Raw genomic sequence first — 8,465 nt, forward strand, 5'->3', positions numbered from 1 at the left:
TTCATTTACTTTGTAATCTGTGGTCCTTTTATCTGTTTTTACATCTACTGTATTGCTTTGAGATGCCACCTTTAATGGTGATATATCAAATAAAGTTTTTTATTATTGTTATAGGGAAACATGATCAGATTGTCCCTGGTTCAGAAAAAAAGATCTAAAGTATACTAGTTTGTCACTCTTCTAATTCCCTTTGCTAAATGACTTTTCATACTAATCTGATCAATCTAACTGCCAGTTTTCTGTGCTTTCTCTATCCTGCTAGATTTGCAATTATTCTGAAAATTTTCATCTTGAAATAACTCATTTCTAAATACCTTTTTCACTGTTAACATCTTGCAGCAACTCTGCGACAACATATACACTCTGACAGTTCATCCTGCTACCAACATTAAATAGAACAAATCTTAAGATTTCTATATTTATGTCTTTATTTAGTGGTTTCATTAGTGACAAAGGCTAAACTTTCTTGGAAAAATGTCTTTTATGTGTTGTGGAAAAAACTGACTTGCTTTAACAAAATATGTTTACAAATCCTTTCACCTGGCATTTTCGTAGTTAGAAATTATGGAACGCTCTGTTAAAAGCAAGGGAGTTTTTATGTCCGTTGCAGTTCTTTTGCAACATGAATATAATTATATCGTTATTAATTTCTTGAGATACGCGATTCCATATTATATTCCCTTTTAATCAAATTCTAAAAGTATGCTTGTTGACTCCGGTATCACGTTAGTTAAAGACTTCGAAGCTTACAATGTTTAGGGAGAAATGGAATACCGGTGTGTATTTTTTTCTTTAAAGTACCAAGACCAGCTATATACTGTATGTTTACGTTCCAAAATTAATATCGTTTATGGCCTTCACACGCGTTACAGTATGCTCCTATTCTTTTTATGCTCAGCTACTAAGATTTCCCTTCAGTGGTAAAATTCAATATCTACAACGGGCACAGTAAAGACGTTTACAGTAAGTCTTTCTACGACAGACCAACGGACCACGAGTGCCCCTGTCGGTCAACCAATCACGCACCGCGGTATCCCGTGTCATCATACCTGCGGTATCTGTACCGCGGTGTCTGTGCCGCGCACTTTGAATGGCTGCATCTGTAAGTAGTTGCAAGAAAATCAGCCGCCTGAATAGGGACCCTGAGATGAGAAGTTCAATATTCTACTGACTGGACTATTCCCGTCTACTCAGTTTCTTTCTGAAACAACGTTTTTCAAGAAATACTTACAATTTGTGAAATTTGAGATACAATCTTGCTTAAAAATGCAGATTATTTTTTTCCTAAAAACTGTAAATGGAGAAAACCAACCTGTTGGAGTCTCTATGGTACAATTGCTTAGTGTGGTCAGGTCGGGACTAAAATTAAAGTAAAGTGCTGGTTCAAGCACAACCAGGCATGCCTTTCTCACTGATCCAACATGAACATGAGCTAGAGAAAAAGTGGCATGTAATGTTTAATACCTTATTGATAATTGGAGGGAATACATATGCTTTGCATATATCGAATTACAGCACGTAACAACTGAGTACCTGAGTCGATATCACCGGGCAATTATTTTCTTAGAAAGATATCACAGAGATATCTTCTTAGACGAGAGGAGCACGATGCAGTACCAAAAATTTGAAAAAGCTCTCACAGTTAGATTCTGTGTTTTTGTTGTTTCCCAGATATCTTTTTAATGTTCTTTTTCTTTATGTTTTCAAGTTTTTTGTTTGTTTTTATAGTTGTTCAACTACTACAGGGATTTACCTAGGTTCCCAGAATACTTCTCCTTTTGTGGTTGTTGTGTTTTCAGGATACAAATATTTTTTTTTTCTATTGATAGGACCCCACGCATTACTGTGGGACTAGTTAACTTTAGTTCTTGCATTCTACCTGAAATTACCTCAATAACTACAACTCTTTTTTTCTATATTTAACTACAGTTGCTTTCCAGACACCACAACTATTCATGATGAATCTTATGAATACATGTCTTTATGAATAATAGTATTATTTATTAATAATTAACTTTAATGGATATCTTTGTTAGTAGCTGTATTACAGGTAATGCATGTACAGCCTTTAATACGCGATAGTGAATTTGCAGGTATCTTGGGGAGGGAAGAGAACTGAAATTAAAGAAATACATATTTAAAGGGGGTGCAAGTTACCCCTGTCACATCTGGGTGTTAACTGAATAGATTTGTGGTATTATTTATTGTGTTTAACTCTATACTCGTGTTTCTCAGGAAACAGCAGAAATATTGGGTATTTGTGGCTACAGAAAGTAGTGTAAACTTTATAGGCAAATGTAAGGTTACGCTAAAGAAAAAAAAACTTAGTCACCTTTTTCAACGTGATTATTTAAGACAGTTGTTCGGAACAGTATGTCTTCTCATATCTGTGGCTGTGGTCCAACAATAACGGTGGTGAAACAGGCGGAATTAACTGGAGACTCATCCAGTCGATAGTAAGGTTGTGTAGGACCGCACACACTAGGTGACAGTGTTGAGTAGCGTGGTTTAAAAGCTTCACGAGCCAGGCAGGAATCGAACCTAAAAACTTCTAATCCGGAATCAGACACGGTATCTATTGCGCCACTGTCCCTACTATCCTCTTACTCAACTGCATTACAGTGAGCTCAGAGCCGCTACTAGTAATACATCGCCCCGGTCCACATGTTCTCAATTAGATTCACGTGTTTTGTACGTGTCTATAATTACTACGTCTTTCATTTTGTCTGGTTTAAAAAAATGTCTCTTTTGTCTCTTCAGACAAAGGGTTTATGTGTCTCCCTGAAATTCACACACGAGGGAAGTCACAAGAGGAAGGAAAGATATCGCGTTTAAAAAGAATCCAGAGTGGAGACGCCGGCGATTGAAATCGACGCTTCATAGAGTACGTGCACGCTACCACTGACCTAAACTCCCGATAGCGAGTCTTTTCCGCAGGTCTTTAATTGTGTTAGGAAGAGTGAACCGTCAACTGCACATTTTAAAGGTCAAAGCAAGACAATCAGACGTGAGGATAGATCAGAACAGGAGCCTCTGCTTCTCTGTTTGCTGAGCGTTCGGTGAACGTAAAAGTGAAAGACAAATTCGATATTTTCACATTTTAATTAAGGAACAAGAAAACACCATCCTTCGAGCCGGATTCAAAACAGCGACATAACAATCGCTCGCTGTTCTTTGAAAGTTTTACGCTGTAGTAACTGAGCTATGGAAAGGTCAACTCAGAACGCCCACGTTTTGTCATACGCGTAGCCCAATGTAGTGTAGTGTTTCTGTCTATTTAAATCCCAGTTCGACATCAAAATACTCACTCCCATAGTCTCTTTTAGTAGAAGAAATAGACCTGGATTCTACTGTATATTCTACCAGAGATCTTACAAAACGTTTGAAGGGATATCAGTGCAGGCAGAAATTGACTCTTTTGCTAGTGGGATCAGGATCATAGAAAACCTTTCTTTTGGATTGAGAAGACGATCACGGTGACACTCAAAACATCCCTGTCTTTGTTTCTTTCGAGGACTAATGGATTATTGAGGTGCAAACATCGGTTCAAATCAAAACTCCGCTACTGGAGTTGCTTCTTGGAGAGTTTCTTCAAATCTTTCAACTGAACGTCGATATCTTGGGATATTAATGATAATATCATACAGATTGTGGTTTTCTTTTGATCGAAAATTTTATTAAAATATGAGCCTCTTTTACCTTTGTCTTGGATGTTTCCCAAGGTATAATACTTTCCCTTGCATCCTCAGATAAACATTCTAAATACCACAAAGTTACAATATATGGAATAGCATTTACTTTTACATATATTTTAAAATTTACTCTTATTTAAAGCTACATTTAGTGCTAGGTAAAGATAATGTTGCTAATACTGATATAGTAGAAATGTAAGATTAATTGATAGCTTTATCTGGGGTAAAAAAAAAGTCCTAAAACGCCTCCTGTAACAGGTAAGGACTCATATCTAGATTCAACTCCAAACATTGCTATTGCTTTGCGCATTATGTAAACACGACCTGTTTCAGCTTCTGGTGAGTGCAGTTTTTCCAAATTGAAATTAACAGGAACATTTTTCAAGATGCACCATGTCCCAAAACCGTTCATCAGGACTACTATTAATATCAGGTGAAAGCAGTACAAAACATAAGTGTAACCTAAATATTAAGACCAAGTAATAGGTTTATTCCATGCTGAAAAAAAGAAGAAAGAGAACACAATGTTTCGGCCGTGGAGCCTTCTTCAGGTGTCTTAAATATTAAGAGACTATTGTCTGTCAGCTACTGTTGTAAGCCATGTTCAGCCAATGCTAGAAATATTACTGCTCTACTACAGTAGCAAAAGTGCACAAACCCGACATAGAAACGGATCACAAGTCAAAAGCTCGAGACGACAAGGATGGGATTCAAACCCACGCGTGCAGAGCACAATGGATTAGCAGTCCATCGCCTTAACCACTCGGCCACCTTGTCGAGGGAGTCAGCCCCTTCGGACATGAGTTGGCGCGCTCAAGATCATCTTTCTTCTTGATGGTCATTTTCCTCTTCCACCTGCCATTTCACTATTTTGCTTGAATGATGTCAATCCACCAGGCGTGTCCTGTGCTTCAGTGGCGAGTATAGAGGACACCCTGTTGTACACGGAAAGCACATTAATCTCCTTGGATATGAAAAGTGCCAGATAAAAGCCATTTCTCATCCTGTCTCTTAGTATCAAGGCTGCTAGTGTATGAAAAGGAGGCAACTTGCTCGGCGAGCAGGCTCAGCGCACACCGAACGCAGATGTCTCAGAGCAGCAGTATGTCCATGCGGCTGTAAGCATAGTGCTCTGCCGGCGCCGTGGTTTAGCTGGTTAAAGCACCTGTTTAATAAAGAGGAAATCCTGCGTTCAAATTCTAGCGTAACCTTTCTTCCTGTCTTGTTTTACAGAACAGATCATTTGGGACACTCACAGAGGGCTTGATTTGGTTTAATGCATGTATTCATTTCCTTTGTGGAACTTTTTTAAATCATATATCTTACGAAAGATGAAATGTGAGCGAATTTTGTGTTCACCAAAAGTATGTAAATGCCAAAAAGCGGCGGGTAAGCGTTTCTGTGGTGCATTTGGTTGGCGTGTTCGGCTCTTAACCCAACGTTGGGTGTTTTAAGCCCACCCAGGGACGCACTTCCTCCCATAGTAAACATCATCACCACAGATATTTAATTTGTCCGCAAAACCTTAACTATTTTGATATTTGCAGTAGTAAACAATTGAGGGTTGGTCAGAGGTAAAGACTGCAGTAGAGTCAACATTACCGGGAATTTCCAATAATTACCGACAAGGGAAACTTTCAAGCAGATAGTATTCACCCATGGAAATTTATGTTCCAATGTGTGGCGGGAAAATTCACTTATACTCCTGTTGCATCCTCAGCTAAAATAATTAAAAATACAATGCAAAATTATCTGAGAACTTGACAAGCAAAAACGACAGATCGCCGGAGTTATATTTTAATATTTTCGTATATTTACCTTAATTTGAATTCTAAATGTTAACCTAGTGCTGTTCAATATAATGTAATTTTGTTGTACTTTTAAAATATTTTAGCTGAGGATGCGAGGGAGGATATTACACCTTGCCAAACATCTAAAATAACTGTAAAATAGGCTGGCATTTTAATAAAACAGGCGATCAAAAGAAAGCTACAGATAGTATGGTATTATGCACAATATCCCTTGATATTGAAAGTCAGATGAGGAATTTGAAGAAACTATCAAAGAAGCAACGGCAATAGCAGAGGATGTTGATTTTGAACCAATGTTTATACGTCAATAATCCAGCAGTCCTCGCTTGCCAGACTTCTTCAAGATATTCGGTGTTCTATACAGAAAATCGAAAATAAAGCGCACATGCGGCAAGAGGGGTGTTCCGAAGCAAAGACTGCGGTACAGGAGGAAAAAACTCCGCACGATGACTCGTGTCTAATATTCAGCCCCTGAAAAGCATCATATTCGTTGAATTGCTTGTGAGCGTGTGATTTCGCAATGCCTGTGTACGGGCTCATAATTCCGGAATATCAATGGTCAGACGCTTACGATGAGTGATTGTGTTTTGTATTATTTAGATAATTGAAAATAAAACATTTTCAAATTTACAGCTCGAATGAAATAAAAAAGTTAATTTGTCTCTTTTTTGTAACAACATTTCCATAACTATTCAGATACACCAGAATAGTACCTGGACGTGACAGGACTTTATTGGATTTTAGGAGATTTATTTTTGCGCATCTTCGCCTACGATCAGGAATACCTTCCTGTTTTCAGCGTGTTTATTGTTTCTGCCTGTGATCTCGGAAAGAAAGACCCAGTAAATGTTCACCGAGTTTGCTGTGGTTTGAGAGGAGTGTATGAAGGTAATAAAGGAGGGAGGACGCGCGCATTCCTCACGGGGAGCGCAGAGTAATGAGCCGCGCCTGCAGCTCGCTGAGTCTTTTCTCATATAACCGCTCAGCCTGAACACACAGCGCCCCCAGCCTGTGTTGGAGATTTGCAGTTCAGAAAACAGCTGTGTCCAGCAGAAACTGATCTTCCTGCTTTAGTTAAGGTTATTGGAATCGACGGTTACTGTGGGGGTATAGCGCTTGTATCTCTCTTCTCTGGCTAAACACTATCTACTGTAAAGTATAGAAATAGACAGAAGCTGAAATACAGCTACAAATACTTCAGTACGGCCAGGCACATAGGAAAGTTTAATACAAATGTTTCACTTTGCCTCGATTTTCGAACTCTGTTCGAGCTCTGATATACTGTAATCGTCTCGGCTCCTGCCGCTGTCACTGGGAGAGTGACTGCATTCCGTAGGGCTACAGGTTGAATTCACAATGCCACATTTAGTGAAATACAGGAGAAACTGCAAGATAAACAATGTTTTAATAAATCTTTTTCTGTTTTTTTTTATTGCGGTCTTTCACATTTGAATGCATACCTTGCAGTAAATCTTTCCTCGATTACAGGCAGCCCAAACAATTCTTAAGGCAGAAATCGAAGCTAATTTGACTTTCTGCTGATCACATTGAAGAGTTAACGAAGCATTTCCCTGCCTATCATGTGCCCGCAAACTGGTTTCTCCATTTTTCCGTGTTAGCGAGCACAACAGTCGGAAAACATGCAAGGTAATAGCTGTAAGGAGTGGGATATGAACCGACCCCTCTGTTCCGAGGACCGGGACACCCAAGCAATGGAAAGACAAGAGTCCTAGAGTCTGGCGCCTGAGACCACTCAGCCATCCTGACAAGCTAAATAAAACGGTGTGTTAAAAGCACCAGTAAAGTAAATGCTTTGCAGGAGAAGCGCCACGTTGCCTGTTGGAGCCTAAACGGTTCGCGGAAATCAAATTTTCGGATCGATTCAGAGTGTGCTTTAAAGCCTTTGTGTAATATTTTGATCTGCTAGGGTGCAGTTGTCTTCACAATCTGGATTATCTCATAAAGAGCGACGTCAGTGTAAAACAGCTATCATTTTTAAGAACAGACGTTGTTTTGCATAATTCTAATTGGTTTATTTTCCTAATTGCAATGTATTGTGAAGCATAAAAGCCAGCTGCATAAATCTCTAATTCGCGTCTTTGATGAAGGCGTTTCAAATAGCAGCCAGTGCAGGATTTTTGCTTTTGGAGCATGTATTACATTGTAAATAGTCTTAAATAAGCTTAAATTCGCACACTGTTATTTAGACAGCGCCAACCAGTCTGACCTCCTACAACTTTCGGTGCCGGCTGACTAGGTCTTACAGCAGCTGCAGCCAGAGTAGCCGTAATGGCAACACAGTGCTTGGAGTTCGGCTATTCTTCTGCAGAACCAGCGGTATCGGAATATATTGATCCGCATAAGAAGCGCGTTCGGTTTCTGATCGTTTTTATTGAGCGCTGCTCTAAACTTTACATTTGCTCGTACTAGTTTTCCCTATGAACAAAAGACATTTCCCTAATTACATGATTTCACTTTTTTCTTATCAACAAGTAGAAAGAAATAAAATATAATTCCATATAAAAGCCCCAGGCAGGATGGTTGGTGGTCTAAGGCGTTGCATTCAGGTTGCAGTTTCTCCTTGAGGCGTTTGTTGAAATTCCACTTCTGACAAAGAAGTTAGAGTAGAAACGATAAAATCCCTAGGTAGAAAACATCTCTCATTTCACGTGTTTAATGTTAATTGTCTCAGTGGTTGCCTCGGTGATTGATGGATCTTCTCTCTTGCAGGGTGACGGCAAACGTCTTCAGAGAGGGAGTCTCACACGCACGGCTTTTCTTCATCAAGAGCGGAGACAACAGAAACAGGCTTCAAACTGAAATGAATTACTTCTTGAGCGTTTATGACCGTCTATAAAAAGCTGAGAGCAGGTGAAAACGTCTTTTGAAATGAGGAAATGTCTGCTGACAGTAAACAGAGCTCACGCTGAGCTCCGGACAAGTGCTCCTCGTTAGTACAGTG

At 39.3% G+C, this 8,465-nt stretch overlaps 1 non-coding gene across 1 annotated transcript; it reads right to left on the bottom strand.

The window, feature by feature from the left end:
- Positions 1 to 4,387: 4,387 nt before the first annotated feature.
- On the bottom strand, positions 4,388 to 4,469 carry trnas-gcu (transfer RNA serine (anticodon GCU)). The gene has a single exon. It is a non-coding gene; the product is annotated as a tRNA-Ser (tRNA).
- Between the last annotated feature and the right edge of the window lie 3,996 nt (positions 4,470 to 8,465).

Source organism: Atractosteus spatula, unplaced genomic scaffold (assembly GCF_055471065.1).
Source record: "Atractosteus spatula isolate fAtrSpa1 unplaced genomic scaffold, fAtrSpa1.hap1 Scaffold_135, whole genome shotgun sequence".
NCBI classification, from domain to species: Eukaryota; Metazoa; Chordata; class Actinopteri; order Semionotiformes; family Lepisosteidae; genus Atractosteus; species Atractosteus spatula.